The sequence below is a fragment of the Podarcis bocagei genome, assembly GCF_964188305.1.
Source record: "Podarcis bocagei genome assembly, chromosome: 10".
NCBI lineage: Eukaryota > Metazoa > Chordata > Lepidosauria > Squamata > Lacertidae > Podarcis > Podarcis bocagei.
In genome coordinates, this window is record NC_138135.1 from 7,293,966 (window position 1) to 7,311,950 (window position 17,985).

The 17,985-nt window shown below is 48.6% G+C and overlaps 1 protein-coding gene across 1 annotated transcript in view; it reads left to right on the top strand.

Annotated features, from left to right (window-relative positions):
* Window positions 1-17,985, top strand: part of AHCYL2 (adenosylhomocysteinase like 2) — a 110,411-nt gene that overhangs the window by 26,368 nt on the left and 66,058 nt on the right. The window lies entirely within an intron of this gene.

Below are 17,985 nucleotides of genomic sequence, written 5' to 3' on the forward strand. Positions count from 1 at the left end.
CCTCCAGCATTTAGCTTTTAACTGTTACTAGAGGGCTTCCCAAAACAACTAGCCCAGAATAACCAGAACATAGGCATTAAAGGCTTTTCTATCTGTGATGGATTGGACAAGTCCTTCATTGCAATTAGAAATGTGAAGCTCACTGCCTGTGTTGAGAATGGATCTAGACCTGCTGTTCCGTGAACAACAGGGCACTTGTCTGTAGAATGGACTCTAACCCAGTGGTTAAGTCTAACTTTAATGTTTGATGTTTTACTGTGCTTAATGTGTTTAATTATTATTAAAAAATTATTATTAATTTGTTGGAAGCCACCCAGAGTGATTGGGGCAACCCAGTCAGATAGGTGGCATATAGATAAATTATTGTTGTTGTTGTCATTGTTTGCTATTAAGAGGGATGGAGGTGCGAGTACACGAGGAGAGGTGGTTTTAACCAGTTACCTTTTCCTCCTTCAGCTCCCATCACTGCTCCCCCCACCCCAACTTTCTGGAGCAGATTTTCAGGAAATTGAAGTCTGGCTGCAACCCTGGGAACTTAGTTTACACCGGGATCTTAGAACTTTGAAAGTTCTTCATGTAGAACTGAGCTAGAATGTTGAGGTGAATAAATCTGGACATTCTCTGATATGGATACTTGCTTGTTCTACCAGATAATATTTATGCAGTAAACAAATTGTTAGCTGGAAGTACTCTGTTCCCATCATAACTTCAAGAGAGTGTCAGTATTATGAAGATTTAGTAGCTTTTTCTGCTCCAGAATTATGTACAGGATAGTAATATCTAGGAACATGTTCTATATTGAATTAGCCACCTGAAGTTCTAGAGTTCTGTAGGATGTTTTCCATTTTGCTATCTTAGTTTTCTTGTACTTTTTGTTAACATGTCTACGGATGGTCAAAAATGACTTCTGGGATTTTGAGAGATCCTGCAGTCAAACTGGAATTAATAGTATGTAACCCTCAGCAATAGCTGTTACTAATTTGTATACTACAGTATTAGTAATAATGCAAAGAAGCAGCATTACTAATGCAATTGCCTCTTTAGATTGTCTTCACACAAGCTACACAGTGATGAAAACACTTTAATTTTTAACCCATGCTCCGGCATATCAATCTGGGGCTATAAGATTTCGTTGTTTCAATTTCCCATAACTTTTCACTTTCCGTTCAATTGAGCATTTGTGCGTTTGAAACCAGTTGCCGTCAACTGCTGTCATTATGTGAAAGTAGTTGCCAAGGACATTTTTCCTAATAAACTGTGCATCAGTAGAATTACATAGTCCCTTTACTCCCACTTAAGATCTGCTTCATTCAGACAGCCTAGCAGTTCTCACTTCCTTGTGTGGGGAGGCTAGCTAATACCAACCACTATCATGATGGGAACCCACATAATCATAGTAATAATTGTGTGTGTGCGAGTGTGTGCTGGCAATTCAGTGGAGGGCTGATGGGGGGCATGCTGTTCTTGATTTTGAATCAAGTTTGTGTGCTGTATTGTTGGTGTTAACGGAAAAATCTGAGGGCTCCCCTGGACAAAAACAAAGACACCAACCAGGATAACTTGGAGCAAAACAGCAGCCTGTAGGCTTGGCCTTTATTGATCTGTTGCAACAGGGTGCTCCCCTCAGCTGCAGGAGAGAGGAGGGACCCAGAAAAATGGTGTGCAAGGTCTTATAAAGACTTTTGAAATTGCCACCCTGTAGATCAAGACCACCCCCAGAAACATCATACATACATCACAGAAGGGGTGTAACCTAAGACCACCCCCCAGATACATCACACCTACATCACAGAAAAGGCGGTCTACAGCAGAAATCTGAGTGCATCTGACGGGTTACCTGTTTAATGGTCACTTGATTGGATTGCCTGGGGAGCCTGGCCATTCTTTTGTAGTGATAAATACTTAGTTCCTGGGCCAGGTCACAGGCTCACACCCGCCCTATTCAAACACAGACGTACCCTTAAGACAGGATTTGTGAAGGAAAAGACAATGGGGAGGCTTTTCCAGTTTGACCTTGCAGAGAAAACATTTGCTCAGTTTAGGAATCAAAATGGCTTCAGGTTGGCCTTCCTGTGCTGATCTATGTACGTGCTTGGTTGGTACACTTATGAACATTTAACATATATCTAAGACCTCAAAATTCCTATCACATTGGTCTTCAGAGCTTCCCAAGCAGCATCACATTTTTGCTCCACGGTATGTGATGATAATCATGTAATAAGCTTGGATTTAAAAATACCTCTTCAGCATATTGCAGTGAGCTATGAGCCTAGCAAGTTCACTTACCATGTGTGGCTGACTGGCTGAAAGTCTGATCCAGTGGTACCTTGGTACTCAAGCGGCTTGGCTCCCGAACAAATCGGCTCCTGAACACCGCAAACCCGGAAGTAAGTGTTCCGGTTTGCGAACGTTTTTCGGAAGCCAAACGTCTGGCACGGCTTCTGCTTGAGTGCAGGAAGCTCCTGCAGCCATATGGAAGCCACGTCTTGGTTTTCGAATGGTTTCGGGAGTCGAATTGACTCCCGGAACGGGTTAAGTTCGAGAACCAAGGTACCACTGTATAAGCCATGGGTAGGCAAACTAAGCCCCGGGGGCTGGATCCAGCCTGCAGACGCTCCGGGAATCAGTGTGTTTTTACATGAGTAGCATGTGTCCTTTTATTTCAAATGCATCTCTGAGTTATTTGTGGGGCCTGCCTGGTGTTTTTACATGAGTAGAATGTGTGCTCTTATTTAAAATGCATCTCTGGGTTATTTGTGGGGCATAGGAATTCGTTCTTCTTTTCCCCCCGAAATATAGTCCGGCCTCCCCACAAGGTCTGAGGGACAGTGGACAGGCCCCCTGCTGAAAAAGCTGACCCCTGGTATAAGCATTCCTGTTCCTTCCTTCTGAATCTCTGTGAAGTAGTTTTCCTCTGCTGTGGACTCCCATTCCAGGCAGCTCACAGTATCCTGTGCATGTGCTTCATGTGCAGAATGCCAATCACCCCATTTCCTTTCCCAAGTGTGGGAGTAAATATTCACCAATCGTGCAAGTGGCATAATAAAACAGTTGCCTCTTCAGCTGTCAGAATGTTCTCCTTTGCTGAGAATGGAAATGTTAAGTAACTTTCCATTTCATTTTATTTTCAAGTGCACACATCATTGAATCAGTCTTCTCAATCCTATAAAATGTCAAGTACTTGATGGACTTAGTTTTTACTAATACTTGTAATGCATGATTTGTCAATATTTCACATTTCTCTTATCTTCACTCACGTAATCTAGAAGTTATACTTTCTTTTCCTGCCGGTGTGAAATTTCCGTGAGAATATTCATGGAGCCTTGGCAAATGTTTTTATGTCAGCCCCTTAACCTCAAGTGAAGCTAATGGAGCTGTCAGAACAAATCTGCATCTAACCCCAAAAATGTTAGTAACAAAATAGAAAATGTTGACAAATGTTTAAATCAAGTGTTCCCAAAGATTACACACATTCCAAACATTTATTTATAACAGTGTGTGTGTGTGCGTGTGTGTGTGTGTGTGTGTGTGTGTGTGTATACACAAACACTCATAGTAATAAAAACAACCATTGTGAGTTATCTCAATGTACATCTTATCTTGACTGTCACTAACTTAGCTTAATGTCCCCATGTTGCAGAAGAGAAAAAGAAACAATATTGTTTAGAAAACACACTTTCTTTGTTTCCTGTCCCTACTTTGGTGTTGAATGTGTCTGGAGGTACCAGTGAGCAAAATTTGCAGATTTTTTTTGGCAAGGATCTAAAGAATTTCTTGAACCACACATCTCTCTTGCCATTTCACAAAATGCTTTAGACAAGTTACTGTAGTTATATGTTCTTGTATTTACATGAACACCAATAAAAATTATTTGGACAAACTTCCTTGGTCATCAGTTTCTTGGTCAGCACAGAAATGCAACACACAGGAAATGGATAACGTCTCTTCTGGAAGTGAGGGCCAAAACTGAATACATCGCAACAGACCCCTAGGTAAGCTTTGCTAAGGTTTCTTTCCCCCTTCCCCAGTGTAGAGCTTTCTTTCTCTTTATTGTCCCCTTCATCAGGTATTTAGCTAGAAGGGGTAGCCAGCCACAGGTAAAATCAGGGGTCAGCGATCTTTTAAAGTAAAGGGCTGGATCACTTTCCCTCAAACCTTGTTCTTAAGCCTGACCCCCATTTTGTACCCATGATCAACTTGCCTAGGGCCCAGGAGATTACACTGCCAGGTTTCTGCTTGTATCTAGTCCGCTGTAGGGCGGAAATGTGGCACAAACGATGTAAAAACACATAGTAAGAAGCAAAACAATACCTGCTCCCACAGTTTAAAAGGCCATAGGTTGTTTAATTAGCCAAAGGCCTGGGAGAAGAGAAATGTTTTTGTTTGGCGCCTAAATATATGTAATGAAGGCGCCAGGTAAACCTTCCTGGGGAGAGTATTCCACAAACAGGGAGCCACTACAGAGAAGGCCCCGTTCTCCTGTTACCACCTTCTGGACCTCACTTGGAGGAGGCACATGAAGAAGGGCCTCAGCTGATGAGCACAGGCTCCAGGACAGTTCCTATGGGAAGGAGCGGTCCTTGAGGTATTGTGGTCTTGAGCATATCACATGGACACCCTATTCTCCTGTTTACCAGCTAGCTTTGATGGATGAGATGGAAGGGCACGCTGGTGAGAAGCACTGGACCGCCACCTCTAATGTAATATGCAAGCAGCTTCTGTTGCCGCAGAAGCCATACTCTGTTTTGTGTCTAGCATGGGTATCTGGGTATAAGACGAGAGTAGCACGAGCCAGTTGCATAGCAGTCAAATGTGTTAAAACAGGAAACTGCTTTATTGCTTATTTCAACCAACAACCTAGGTAGCTAAAACCACCAGCTATGCACAAAGACCCCTGGACATTTTTTGATGACGCCAGCTACAAAATTTGTAAGACAAGATACACATTTTTCTATAAATATATGTCCAGAACTCAAAACATTACAAGCCTTCTATTTTGTATTATTTGTTGTCAAATATTTTCATGAAAGCATATGGCACAGTGCCACTTAGTGTTTGTGGTGCCACAAGACCTCCTCTGTTTCCGCCATTAAGAGACTTAACGTGGAATTTGAAATGCTGACTTAATCTCAGCTAAGTTCCCATGAGAAAAATGGGATGGGCATGATTCCGCTCTTTAGAGAGCTGTTTCTGTGACTGGAACAAGGTCTCTTGATTAATGCCGTGCTCATTAACTTCATTTTCTGTAGCCCATTGACAGCTCTGTCATTTATCGCGATGGGAAGGAGAGCAGCACTAATTTCTGGCTGAGTGTTTCGCGCCACTTTCAAGCTGCCCAGGGTTAGGCCCCAGAGTGCTGAAGCTTCTCGCAAATGGCACGCTCTGTCTAGTGATGTCATCCAATTACATGTGATTCCTTGCCAGCGTTGCTTATGTGGCTCATTGGAACAAATTCTCTGCGGGAAGCAAGATGTGTGTGTGCATGTTCTGCGTGGTTTGCTGAGAGAGGCAACAGTTTGTGACAGGCTGATGATGCATATGGGAACGGTTCGGGAGGGAAGGCTTTTGTGAGCACGAAGGAACTTGTATCCAGCAACTCATATCTCCCTTTGGAGAGGTCTGAGCTTGGGATCTTGGCAAGGCAATTCTTGTTGGGATGTGAACACTTTTTTATTTTTACCTAGACTGCCAGTGGCAGTAACAGTTTACTCCCTCAGTGGTTTTTAAAGCATGCACCTAGAAAAGCAGTGTGTGAAGCATTGATTCCTGGGTTGGACTTGATGACCCTTAGGGTACCTTCCAGCTCTGTCATTCTTTGAAGCAGGCATGTTTTGGAAATGCATATCCATCACGTAGACACCCTTCTCAGAACCGCGATTGGTGCCAGCTTCCTGCTGAGGCAATTTTTAATGGAAAACTCTGATCTGCTGCCAAAGAACGTGATGGATTGCCTTGAGCTCATCTCTTGTGAGGCTCAATCCATGGTGTTCATAGGTAATTGCTTAGGTGGGTAACGCTTGAGGCAGACAAGTGCAATATAATGCAGATGTGGTGGAAGTAGGCAGCTTGAAGGCTGCCCCTAGGTCATCTCCTTCTGGGAAGCAGGTGGCTTAAAGGACAGCTGCTCCCAAATTGATGTGTCCCAGACAGTTATGTACTGCAACTCCCATCAGCCCCAGCCAGTATGGCTAATGGTCATGGATGATGGGAATTGTGGTCCAAAACATCTAGAGGATATCAGGTTTTGGAAGGCTGGTGTAGGTGCTGGCAGTAGGAGCTGGGGATAGAAATAACTGCGTAGTGAGTTTGAGGTTAGAGAGGGAATGGGTAAGTGTGTGTGGGGGGGTGCTGGTAGAAGGTGGAAATTTGAGAGAGACTGGAAATGTGTTTTAAGTTGGTTGGAGGGAGGCATTAACACTGGTGGTTGTATTATAAAGTACGCCCTTGCGGTCGAGCCAAGGGTGTAGGTGGAGCTGTGGTTAATTCAGGTGGTGTACCTTTGCGCCAGGGAAGCCCTATCAATTATGTGGATGCTATTATCCACCTGTAGCCCTCAGGCTAGGGTGTGGCGTGATTCCTTTAAAATATCCTTGTTTTTCCTCTTTTAATATTGAAGGACTTTAATCCTGTCACTCATTTCTTTTCAAAATAAGCCAGTGAACAAGTTTACTGTTCCCATTTTACAGGTGGGTGTTAACTGATAGAATTGCTTGCCTGAAGGTAATCTAGTGAGCTCATGCTACCTGAACCCAGGTGTTTCAGACTAAAGCTCTTCATCTGTTTTTTGGATTTATATTTCGTCTTCCATTTCATAAAGATTGCAAGGCACTTCACTACAAAATAAAACAGTTTATTCAGTCTGTATAACAGTGGCTGAGTCTGGATGTAATCCTGGCCTTAAATCATAGGATGCACAAACCGTGAGCCCTCCCGATCCATTCCACCGTTCTTGGAGAAACAAACCATGAAGCAGATGGCTTTGTGTTGCATTTGAACCGGTGATTATGGTTGCTTTAGATGCAACTCTATAGTTTGTTTCCCTGCTCCATATAGGGAGAAGTGAATGGTAAACTAGCATGCAAACTGGTTTGCTTAACCATAGTTTATGACCAGCATTGTAACCCAACCCAGCCAGTGTGTTAAACGTGCAATAAAAATACAGTATTAAAACACTGAACCATTATTAAAAACAGCCAGCAGCTAAAACTATTGGCGTGCTGAAGATGTTAATTGAAAATCCGGGGAAATATGCCTAAAAAATAATGTTAGACTTGTCTATGGGAGAGTTATATAATGTAGGGTGCTATGACAAAAAAGGCCACTTCTGTGCCCATCGGCTGCCTAAAAGCACCCAGAGAGGGGCCAGAAGATCTTGATGGGCAGCTTTATATGGAAAAAGGCAGTATTTTACATACTTGGGCACCAGGCTATTTACAGCTTCACAAAGTAGTGCTGAGACACAAGTTTTCCTCTAATGAAAACTTGGGCAGAAATGGCTCACTTTTGCCCTCTTCCCACCCGTGTTTTGCTGCTGCACTCCTCCCACCCAGAGACAGTTATTTTTCTATTTCTCAGAATCCTTCCTGAGCAGCGAGTGCTTCATTATGACGAAACATCAGTTGGATGGGGGAAATAAAAATTGCGACCACCACCATGAACATCCTACCATGGCTATCAGATGTATGTTTGTAGCCTCCCGCTAATTTCACACCCCTGGAAGAATTGTCAAGATGCTTCCCCTACTTTTGGCACCTGCAGATGGAGCCTATTTTTGAACCGGGGCCCATTTGAAAAGGTTACTACCAAAATGGAAGCCAGGACAGTTCTTTCAATGATATTAATAGGTACTGTCAGGGGTTTAGGAGCAGAGGCAAGGGCAAGGGAGGAAACAGAGAGCGAAGGGGAGGAGGCAGAAGAAAAGATGAGTGATGACGACGACCCGAGATCTCCTAGTCTTTCCAGTGAATCAGAGGATTCACAGAAAGGAGCACCAGTGGCCAGGGCAAGGGGGGAGTCTAGGGGGGCACCCCAGGAAGATAGAGCCAGAGGGGACTCAGGGGAGAGCAGTTGGAAATCGGGACCAGCGTCACCGCCAGGGAGCAGGGAAGAAGGAGGGAGCCAGGGGGCAAGCGCTGGCAGCTCACCACAGGAGGGAGGGCATGAGTCAGGAGTGGCCACACCTCCATCGGGGAGCGAAGAAACGGTTAAGAGGAAAGTGGAAGGCTGGGCGCGCGCGCCAAGTTCAAATGCAGAGGAAGGCGGCGCAGTAAGCAGCCCGGAAAGGGAACCAGGTCCTAAAGCCCGGCGCAAGGAGGCAGGAGGGTCCGGGTCAGCGTCAGAAGAATCCCGGAAGGAAGAAACCCCGGGGGGCAGAGGGACCCAGAGGAGAACAGTCAGGCGGAAAAGGTGGAGCAGGGCTAGGATATTAAGTTGGTGCACAAGGGGCGGAGACTCAGACGGAGCTTCGCCGATCTAGCCATTAGACGTAGAGTTGCAAGTAGCAGCTTGAGAATGGAAACTGTAACTCAATAAAGACTTTTACTTAATGACCGCTGGCTAGCGTGATCCTCTGTGAGCTAGGATCTTGAAGCAGCTCTGACAGTAAGCTCCGTCTCACAAAAATTGTGGGCATCTACAGCCTCGAGGAGAGGAGAGAAGCAGGTGCCTACTAGCTAGCTCACAAACGGCAGACAACATGACGGCTGAGCAGCAGATAGAGGAACTCAGAAAAGCAGTGTCACAACTGACTGCCGAGGCTCTCGCATCCAGGAAGAGAGAGGAGGAGGCAGCTGCCGCCTGCAGGGATCTCCAGGTCAGGTTAGACGTGCTGACAAAGCAGACACCCCGGCAGGAGGGAATTGGGTTGGCGAGACGAACAGGCGGGCTGGTCTCTCACTTCGATGGGAACCTGCAACAGTATCCCAACTTTAGAGCAGACGTACTGTGCGCACTGCAACTGCTGCATAAAGACTTTAGAGATGAGCAAGAGAGAGTGGGATTCATCATGTCTCATTTGCATGGGGATGCTAAAGCATGGCTACGCAATTTATGGAGAGATAAGGATCCGGCGCTCCAGAATGCAGATGCCTTTATTAAAGCGATGGATGGGTGTTTTTTATCAAGCATTGACGTGGATCTTGCCCGGAAGGAGGTGCATGGGCTAAGACAAGGGAGGGCCAGCGTCAGGCAGTACCATGCCCGCTTTTTCGCCTTGGTCAGTGCCCTGGAGTGGGACAGAGATTCGGCCCCTGTAAGAGACCTCTTTTGGGAGGGGTTGCACAGCTCGATTAAAGATGAGATCGCGAGGGGGGAGAGACCCCGAACCACCCAGGAGGTCGTTCAGAGGGCACTGGCAGTGGGGGTGAGGCTGGAAGAACGCCCGTGGAGCAGGGACGAAGGGCGTGGAGGGCGCGAACCAGCCAGGGGCCCCTCCTTCCTTCCCAGAGAAGCAGCGCGGGCGCAATCCACGCCTCCGCCAGGAGGAGGAGCCGAACCTATGGAGGTTGGAGGTGCAAGGGCTCAGTCAGCAACCAGAGCCCTAGCACCGGCAGCAGTGAAAGCGAAGCCTCCTAGAGGGAACAGGAAGTGTTACGTCTGTGGGGAGCCAGGGCATATGGCGAAAGAGTGTCCCCAGAGGCTCCACAAGCTCACTGCAGCCTCGGCAATGGTGACTGCAGCAACGCAGCAAGGAGGAACACAGCAGGGAAACGAAGCAGTCTGGCTGGAGGAAGAGGCCCTGGGGCCCAGCCAGACGTGTTAGTGCCGCAGTCCCCAGAGATTTTACAGCCCGTGAACCCCCTCCCGCCCAAACCAGTGGTGAGGCTCACCGCATCTCTCCAGCTGCCCAATGGAATCACCATGGACGTGCCCATCACAGTGGACTCGGGCAGCAACGCGGACTTTATAGGGCAGGACTTTGTCGACAAGCACGCTATACAGTTGCTGCCGGCCACACTGCCCCTGCAGGTTGTCACGGTGGATGGCAGGGAGTTGCTAGGGGGGCAAGTGGTGAAGCAGACGCCGCCAATGGCGATGCGACTTGGGAATCACAAAGAAATCATCAGCTTCAATGTCACTCAACTATCGGATACGCCCATTGTATTGGGAATGAGTTGGCTGGACAAGCACAGCCCAACACTGGCTTGGTACCAGAGGCAGCTGGTCTTCGGCTCTTCCTTTTGTGCTGAACACTGCATCGTGCACCGGCAGGAAGGAGAGGAAGAGGAGTCACAGCTGCTGCTAGGCACGCTGCAAGCGATTCCCCACAAGTACGCAGAATTTTTGGAAGTTTTCTGCGAGAAGGAGGCGGACAGGCTACCCCCTCACAGACCATATGACTGCAAAATTGACCTGCTGCCGGGGGCGGCGCTGCCTAAAGGGAAACTGTATTCCATGTCGGAGGACGAGCTGCAGGAACTCAAAGAGTTCATCGATCATAATTTGGAGCGCGGTTTCATCCGAGAGTCCAAGGCAGCGGGGGGCAGTCCTGTATTCTTTGTTAAAAAGCGAGACACGCCCCAAAAAAGACTGGTCGTGGACTATCGCATTTTAAACAGTGTGACCAAGCCGTCGGACTTCCCCATGCCCCGAATCGACGACCTCCTGGCGAAGGTGCGGAAGGGAAAAGTGTTCACCAAATTAGACCTGCGAGGGGCATACAACCTCATTCGCATGCGGGAGGGAGATGAGTGGAAGACGGCCATGTTCACGCCACTGGGTACCTACGAATACAGAGTTATGCCTTTTGGACTGCAAAATGGCTCCCACGTTTTTCAAGCTTTCATGCATCACGTGTTGGCGGGACTTCTCTACAAGACGTGCGTCTGTTTCTTAGATGACATCCTGATCTTTTCGGAATCGCAGCAGGAGCATGACAGGCACGTCAAGGAAGTGCTGACCAGACTGAAGCAACATAGGCTCTACGCCAAGCTGGAGAAGTGCCAATTCGACGTGACGGAGGTGGATTTTCTGGGCTACAAGTTGTCTGACAAGGGGCTCGCCATGGACAGCGCCAAGGTTCGAGCGGTATTGGACTGGAAGAGCCCACGCAACCGGAAAGAGGTCCAAAGGTTTGTCGGCTTTGCGAACTTCTATCGCAAGTTTATCAAGGGCTTCGCTATGCAGACAGCGGCCATCACAGACACGCTTAGCTCCAAGAAAAAGAAGTTCGTTTGGACAGAGGAGGCGGAGCAGTCCTTTCAGGCACTCAAGCGTCTCTTCGCGTCGGAAGAGCAGCTGCTTCACGTCAACCCCAGCAGGCCGATGAGGGTGGAGACAGACGCCTCGGACAGAGCCGTGGGGGCGGTCCTGCTGCAAAAGGACCAGCAGGGGGTGTGGCGACCGGGAGCGTTTTACTCCAGGAAGCTCAGCAAGTCCGAGCACAACTACACCATCTGGGACAGGGAGTTGCTGGCCATTCATGCAGCGTTCAAAGCGTGGAGGCACTTCCTGATCGGCGCCAAGCACACGGTGCAGGTTTGCACGGACCACAAGAATCTGGAGCACTGGCGCACGGCACAATTCCTAAACCAGAGGCAGATACGCTGGGCTGAGTTTTTTGCGAACTTCGACTTCCGCATAGAGTATGTCCCGGGGGACACTAACATCATGGCGGACGCCCTCTCCCGTAAGCCACAGTATCTGGAGGACGCAACGCCAGCGGCAGCCATGCACATCTTCGCACCAACAGTATGGGCGTGCGCCGCGGCCACCGTGGACCTGGAGGCGGTGCGACGAGCATTGCAGGATGACTCCTTCGCGCAAGCAAAGATGGCAGAGGTGCAAAGGGGCAAGGCTGTGGCCGACGGTTTCCAGCTACGAGATGGATTGCTCATCCGTAAAGGGGCCATCTATGTGCCGGGAGACGACCTTCGCGCCAAGGTGCTGCAGCAGCTGCACGACGCGCCCACGGCCGGGCACTTTGGCAAGGAGAAGACGGTGGAATTAGTGGCCAGGGATTTCTGGTGGCCTGGAATGAGAGGGGAGGTCGCAGACTACGTGGCGAGGTGTGACATCTGCCAGAGGGCCAAACCAGTGCACAGACCGCCGGCCGGACTGTTGGAACCGCTGCAAACTCCGGTCGAACCTTGGGAAAGGGTGGCTCTGGACTTTGTCACGGATCTGCCCAGCTCGAGGGGCAAGACGGCAGTGCTGGTGGTGGTGGACCTGTTTTCCAAGATGGCCCATTTCATTCCGTGTGCTAAGGTGGCCACGGCGGAGCAAACCGCCAAACTGTTCATAGACCACGTGTTCAAGGTTCACGGTCTGCCACGGTCTATTCTGTCCGACCGCGGGCGGCAGTTCATCTCGAATTTCTGGCAGAAGCTGATGGGCTTCCTAAACGTCAAGATCAACCTGGCGTCGGCGAGGCACCCGCAGACCAACGGGCAAGCGGAGCGGGTCAATGCCATCATGCAGCAGTACCTGAGATGCTATGCGAATCAACAGCCTGCGACGTGGGTGGATTACCTGCCGCTTGCCGAGTTCGCCTACAACAACACGAAGCACGTGTCCACGGGGGTCACGCCGTTCTTCGCCAACAACGGGAGGCACCCCAGAACCTTCCCGGGACTGGAAAGAATGGGGGAGGGGGAGCCGCAGACGGCAGATGCGTTCGCGTCGGAGCTGCAGGAAGTCCACGATCAGCTGAGGCGCCACCTGGAGCTGGCCAAACACGCATACAAGGTACAAGCGGACAGACACAGAAGGGTTGGCGAAGAGCTCCACGTGGGAGACTGGGTCTGGTTAGCAGCCCACGCAGTGCCGGCCAGGTCGTTGGCCAAGAAGAAACTAGGGCATAAACAACTGGGGCCCTACCAAGTCGAAGAGCAGGTCAACCCGGTAGCTTTCAGACTGGCACTTCCGGAGGGTTCCAGAATGCATCCGGTGTTCCACAGATCGGTGCTCACTCCCTACAAGGCACCGCACAGGTTCCAGGAACCAGGAACGGCGCCGAGTCCGGTCAGAGACAGAACAGGGCACGCGGGAGTGGCACAGAAGGAGCGCATCAACGAAGTCACGGAGATTTTGGACTCCAGATGGGGGGAAGAGGGGGTAGAATACTTTCTCGCCAAGGAGGGCACCCCGGCCAGTGCGAACAGCTGGGTGCCGGGCTACGCCTTGGACGAACCTCTACTCAAAGACGAGTTTCATGCCCTCTTCCCACATAGACCTATGCCAGCAGACTTTTTCGACGACTGGCTTTTCACGCCAACGCTTTCTGCCAGCACGTTCCGGGGGTTTGACTCGGACGAGGACCCGATACGAGACGCCCGTTCCCCGGAGGGGTCACCCTCAGGATCTGCCTCAGAACCCTCGTATTGGTGGGACGATAGACCAGAGGAGCAGTGGCGCAGGAAGTGGCAGGAAGGTCCACGACGAGCAACGCCGCCAGGAGGAAGTGAGGGAGAAACGGACATGGACGTTTTCGGGGACGACCCTGGTTTCGAGCACGGCGGCACAGAGATGGAAGCGGAGGTGACCGTCGTCGACGAGAGCAGGGAGGAAGACCCGAGAGACTTCAGATGGAGGCCCGCCACGGGAAGCGAACGATATCCGACGTTCGTCCCTTTGCAACAGCAGCACCCAGCTCCAGCACCGGAAGGAGGGGAGGGGGGAATGGGGGGCTTCGAGGGGGGGATGGATGTCAGGGGTTTAGGAGCAGAGGCAAGGGCAAGGGAGGAAACAGAGAGCGAAGGGGAGGAGGCAGAAGAAAAGATGAGTGATGACGACGACCCGAGATCTCCTAGTCTTTCCAGTGAATCAGAGGATTCACAGAAAGGAGCACCAGTGGCCAGGGCAAGGGGGGAGTCTAGGGGGGCACCCCAGGAAGATAGAGCCAGAGGGGACTCAGGGGAGAGCAGTTGGAAATCGGGACCAGCGTCACCGCCAGGGAGCAGGGAAGAAGGAGGGAGCCAGGGGGCAAGCGCTGGCAGCTCACCACAGGAGGGAGGGCATGAGTCAGGAGTGGCCACACCTCCATCGGGGAGCGAAGAAACGGTTAAGAGGAAAGTGGAAGGCTGGGCGCGCGCGCCAAGTTCAAATGCAGAGGAAGGCGGCGCAGTAAGCAGCCCGGAAAGGGAACCAGGTCCTAAAGCCCGGCGCAAGGAGGCAGGAGGGTCCGGGTCAGCGTCAGAAGAATCCCGGAAGGAAGAAACCCCGGGGGGCAGAGGGACCCAGAGGAGAACAGTCAGGCGGAAAAGGTGGAGCAGGGCTAGGATATTAAGTTGGTGCACAAGGGGCGGAGACTCAGACGGAGCTTCGCCGATCTAGCCATTAGACGTAGAGTTGCAAGTAGCAGCTTGAGAATGGAAACTGTAACTCAATAAAGACTTTTACTTAATGACCGCTGGCTAGCGTGATCCTCTGTGAGCTAGGATCTTGAAGCAGCTCTGACAGGTACATACCACTCAAATCTTGCCAGTGCATTCACTTACTGACCTGGTTTGCACATAACACTGACTCTTGATTTATTAAACTATGGTTCATTAAATCTTGGCTTGTTTGATTTTCTGATACCTGCCCAGTGGGCTAGGTTTGTTTGCTTGTTTTTAATCAGAAGAAAAAACAGGTTAGGTGCATCCATTAATTTCTGTGAGTCTGCTCTGAATATGATTAGTATTGAAGACAACCCATAAAGTTCCGTGGCTTTCAGGGCTGGTTGGCTTGCTTTGCCTGCCTGCTCAGCCAGTAGGATCTCCGACTTGGAAGCAATGCTTTCGATAAAAAGAAGCCATGCAATAGTTCTGAAGGGGAAGCGTTCCTAATGCCTGCATTACTGAGTTCTGCAATCAGGACAGCTAGCTGAGTTTCAGAGCCTCACTGATCAATGAATCTTGTTGGTTGGCCTTTGGTAATTTCCTTTCTCTCCTTGCCTAATGTAACTCACTGAGTAGAGAGAGATTTTTGGAGTGAGGGGCAGGAAAGGAAATCTGAAATGGTTTTCCTCACTCAGCCCCCCATTTTTAAGTCACTTCACCAAATTTCAAATCCAGGCAAGTTCCAGAAGCAGTATTGTTATGTCAGGAAGCAATCTCACATGTTTTAGGGTGCTTGCATGAGAGCACGGCCCCCAAGAACAGGATGTACCAGACAGCTGGGTGGGTTATGTGGACCCCATGAGGTCCATGGAGCACCAGTTGGGAAACACTGTTTAATGGTGATATTGCTTATTGTGGCTTTTTTTTGCATTTAAATTGTAAACTCCCTTTGATCCAATATACGTTAAAAGAGGATAATCATCAAATAAGCTTGCTATGAATCCCTCCCCCAGTATGGTATGTTAAAGCCCCGAGTCTTTTGAAGAAGGGCTTTTGGCTTACAGGACTGAGAACTGCAGTTAGGAGCTACCATTTTATTCTGGAAAACACCAGGTAGGCTGCATTCAGGTGAGCTAGTTGCATTCATGTTTCTGATAATGAAGCTTATTGGCTTTTTGACCTTGAATGCAGTAAAGCTCCTTCGCATGATAGGGAACTCTTCTGAGGAGAAAAGGGATTCAGCCTCTTCAGATCTTAAGCAGGATATATAGCCCCTCTGGGAAAGCTAGGAGCTCTACAAGCTCTGACCCCTGGAAGCAGCAGCAGCAGCCTGGGCAGATGTCAGTGGGTCTTCTTGGGGTGGGATAATGAGAAATCAAGCTTTCACTAACTTCAGTGTGCCGTTTTGGTGTAAATTCTTCCCTTCAGGCATACCAGCCCCAGCAGATCCTGCTCTCGTATCCCTGTTCCATTCCCACATGAGGGCAGTGGCTGCTCTTGACTTTGGGGCATTTCCCATTAGGCTAATATGTGCATCTTGTAATCTGGACTTTCTGACCACTGTTGGCAGCTCTATTTATCACAGAGGAGACAGCTTACTCGAAATAAACCCGGTTAAGCTCACAGTGCTAAGAATAGTAAAAAGACCCCAATTGCACAGCCAAGAGGGCCCTCTTCTCATCTTAACACATAAGCATGGTGATAAACTCTCCTTTATTGGTGCTAATCTGACTATTTGCATGAGAGCAACGTGTGAGCAATCATACCAGTTTACATTCCCTCCATTACCTAATCAACGGTGCCTGCTCAGTACCTCATGCAAATCCCCACTGCTATATTCATCTCCTTGAGGTTATTACCCAGTGTGTTCTTGAATGCCCCCCCCTCCACCCCTGCCCCTCTGTGAGTCAGACTTCAAGAAATTTTGCTTGCGGAGCTGTTTTTGCATGTCTGAGCTTGGTATTCTTGAACCAAAAAGAGCTTTGTGACATGTTACAACTGTTGTATTTTTGCTTCCTTCCTACTGCTTGCTCACTCTTTATTTATCCCCCCACCCTCAGCCTCCCTCCTCCTTGTCAAGACTGACAATTTTGATTATGGCGTCTTGACATCACCTTGTAATATTTTCAGAGATTTTGTTTACCATGAACTGTGAGCACTTTGCATGCACAAGGCTAGAGCGTTCTTTAGACGGGCCATTTCTAAAGGCTACAGTTGATACAATGGGGGAGGAGATGTGGTTTGTTCAGGCCTGTTTAATGACTCTAGAAAAATAGTGTTGGGTACTTAATCAGAGAGGACCCACATGGACCCACAGAGCCTGTCTACTCTCAACATCTCTCTTAAACTGCCCTGGAATCTTTGCAATGAAGGCTGACCTAGATATCCTTATACATAAATACCGTATTTTTCCGTGTATAAGACTAGGTTTCCCCCCTAAAAAATAATGTCAAAAATTAGGGGGCGTCTTATGCACGGATACATCTCTCCCCCCCCCATTTTCTTAAAACTTAGTCTCCCAAAATAGGGAGTGTCTTATACATGGGAATGTTTTACAGATGGAAAAATATGGTAAATCACTCACCAGCAGCACAAGACTCAATGGGTTTCCTTTGATTGCAGAGGCTTGGTGCTGATGAATAGATTCAATATATATATTTCCTTCATATAGAATACAGTGTTTAAAATGTTGCTGCTGGAAGGTTTGCACACACAGTGTTAGAGCATGTGCTTTGCATGTACAAGTTCTCACATTCAATCCCTGGCATTTTTACTGACAGAAGGCATGGCAAGCTTGTGATCCTTCACATGGTGTTGGTTTCATAATTCCCACCATCCCAGACAAATTGGCCATGTTGGCTGGTGCTAACGGGAGTTGGAATCGAGCAGCAATCTGGAGGGACACAAGCTTCCAAACTCAAAGGCTCATAGCAGCAGGGCTGGGATGGAATTGAGATCACAATAAGAGGATACTAAACTAGGCTGGGTATGGACCAATTGTCTAATGTAGCATGTTCATAAGAAGCTGTAAGGATACTTCCCCTGGGTTATCTGCTTTCTCAGTTCAGTCTGTTGGCATTAAATTAGAAGTGTGCAGAACGCTCCTCTTTAATTCTAGAACACCTTTTACTCATATAGATGGCATGGCTTGCCATGGGTGTTCTGTCTTCAGTCTGGATTGTGTGGAAAGACCAGATGCAAACTCCCCCCCCCCCATATGTCAATATCATATGATTCCCTTTAAAAGTTGCTTTGCAGATGCCCCTTAAGGTTCCCTTTCTGTATTCTAAAATAAAGGCTGTTTTAAGCTATGGATATTGGGGAAGGGATCTCTGTGGATAGAACACCTGCTTCTCAGGTCTCTGGTCTCAGGTCCAGTCTCTGATGTCATCTCCAGCTAGGGCTGGGGTAGACTCTGGTGCGAAAGAGATCTCTGGAGATCTTCCAGTCAGTGTAGACAATACTGAACTCAATAGACTAATAGGCTGGTTCTGTATAAGATAGCTTCCTATATTCCTAAACTGTCATAATTTGAATAATGCTGATATTTCTGATGGTCCCCCACCCAGAAGGGAAGGGGGCGCTAATCGGAATGAAACCGGAAGTAATGTGTCCCTGTCAGCTGTCTCCAGTGAAAAAGAAGCACAAAACCATCACATAGTACTAAAGATAAGAAAATACTTTGCTGATGGTAGGTTGCCAACTAAGGCTTTCCTCTACTGTTTCT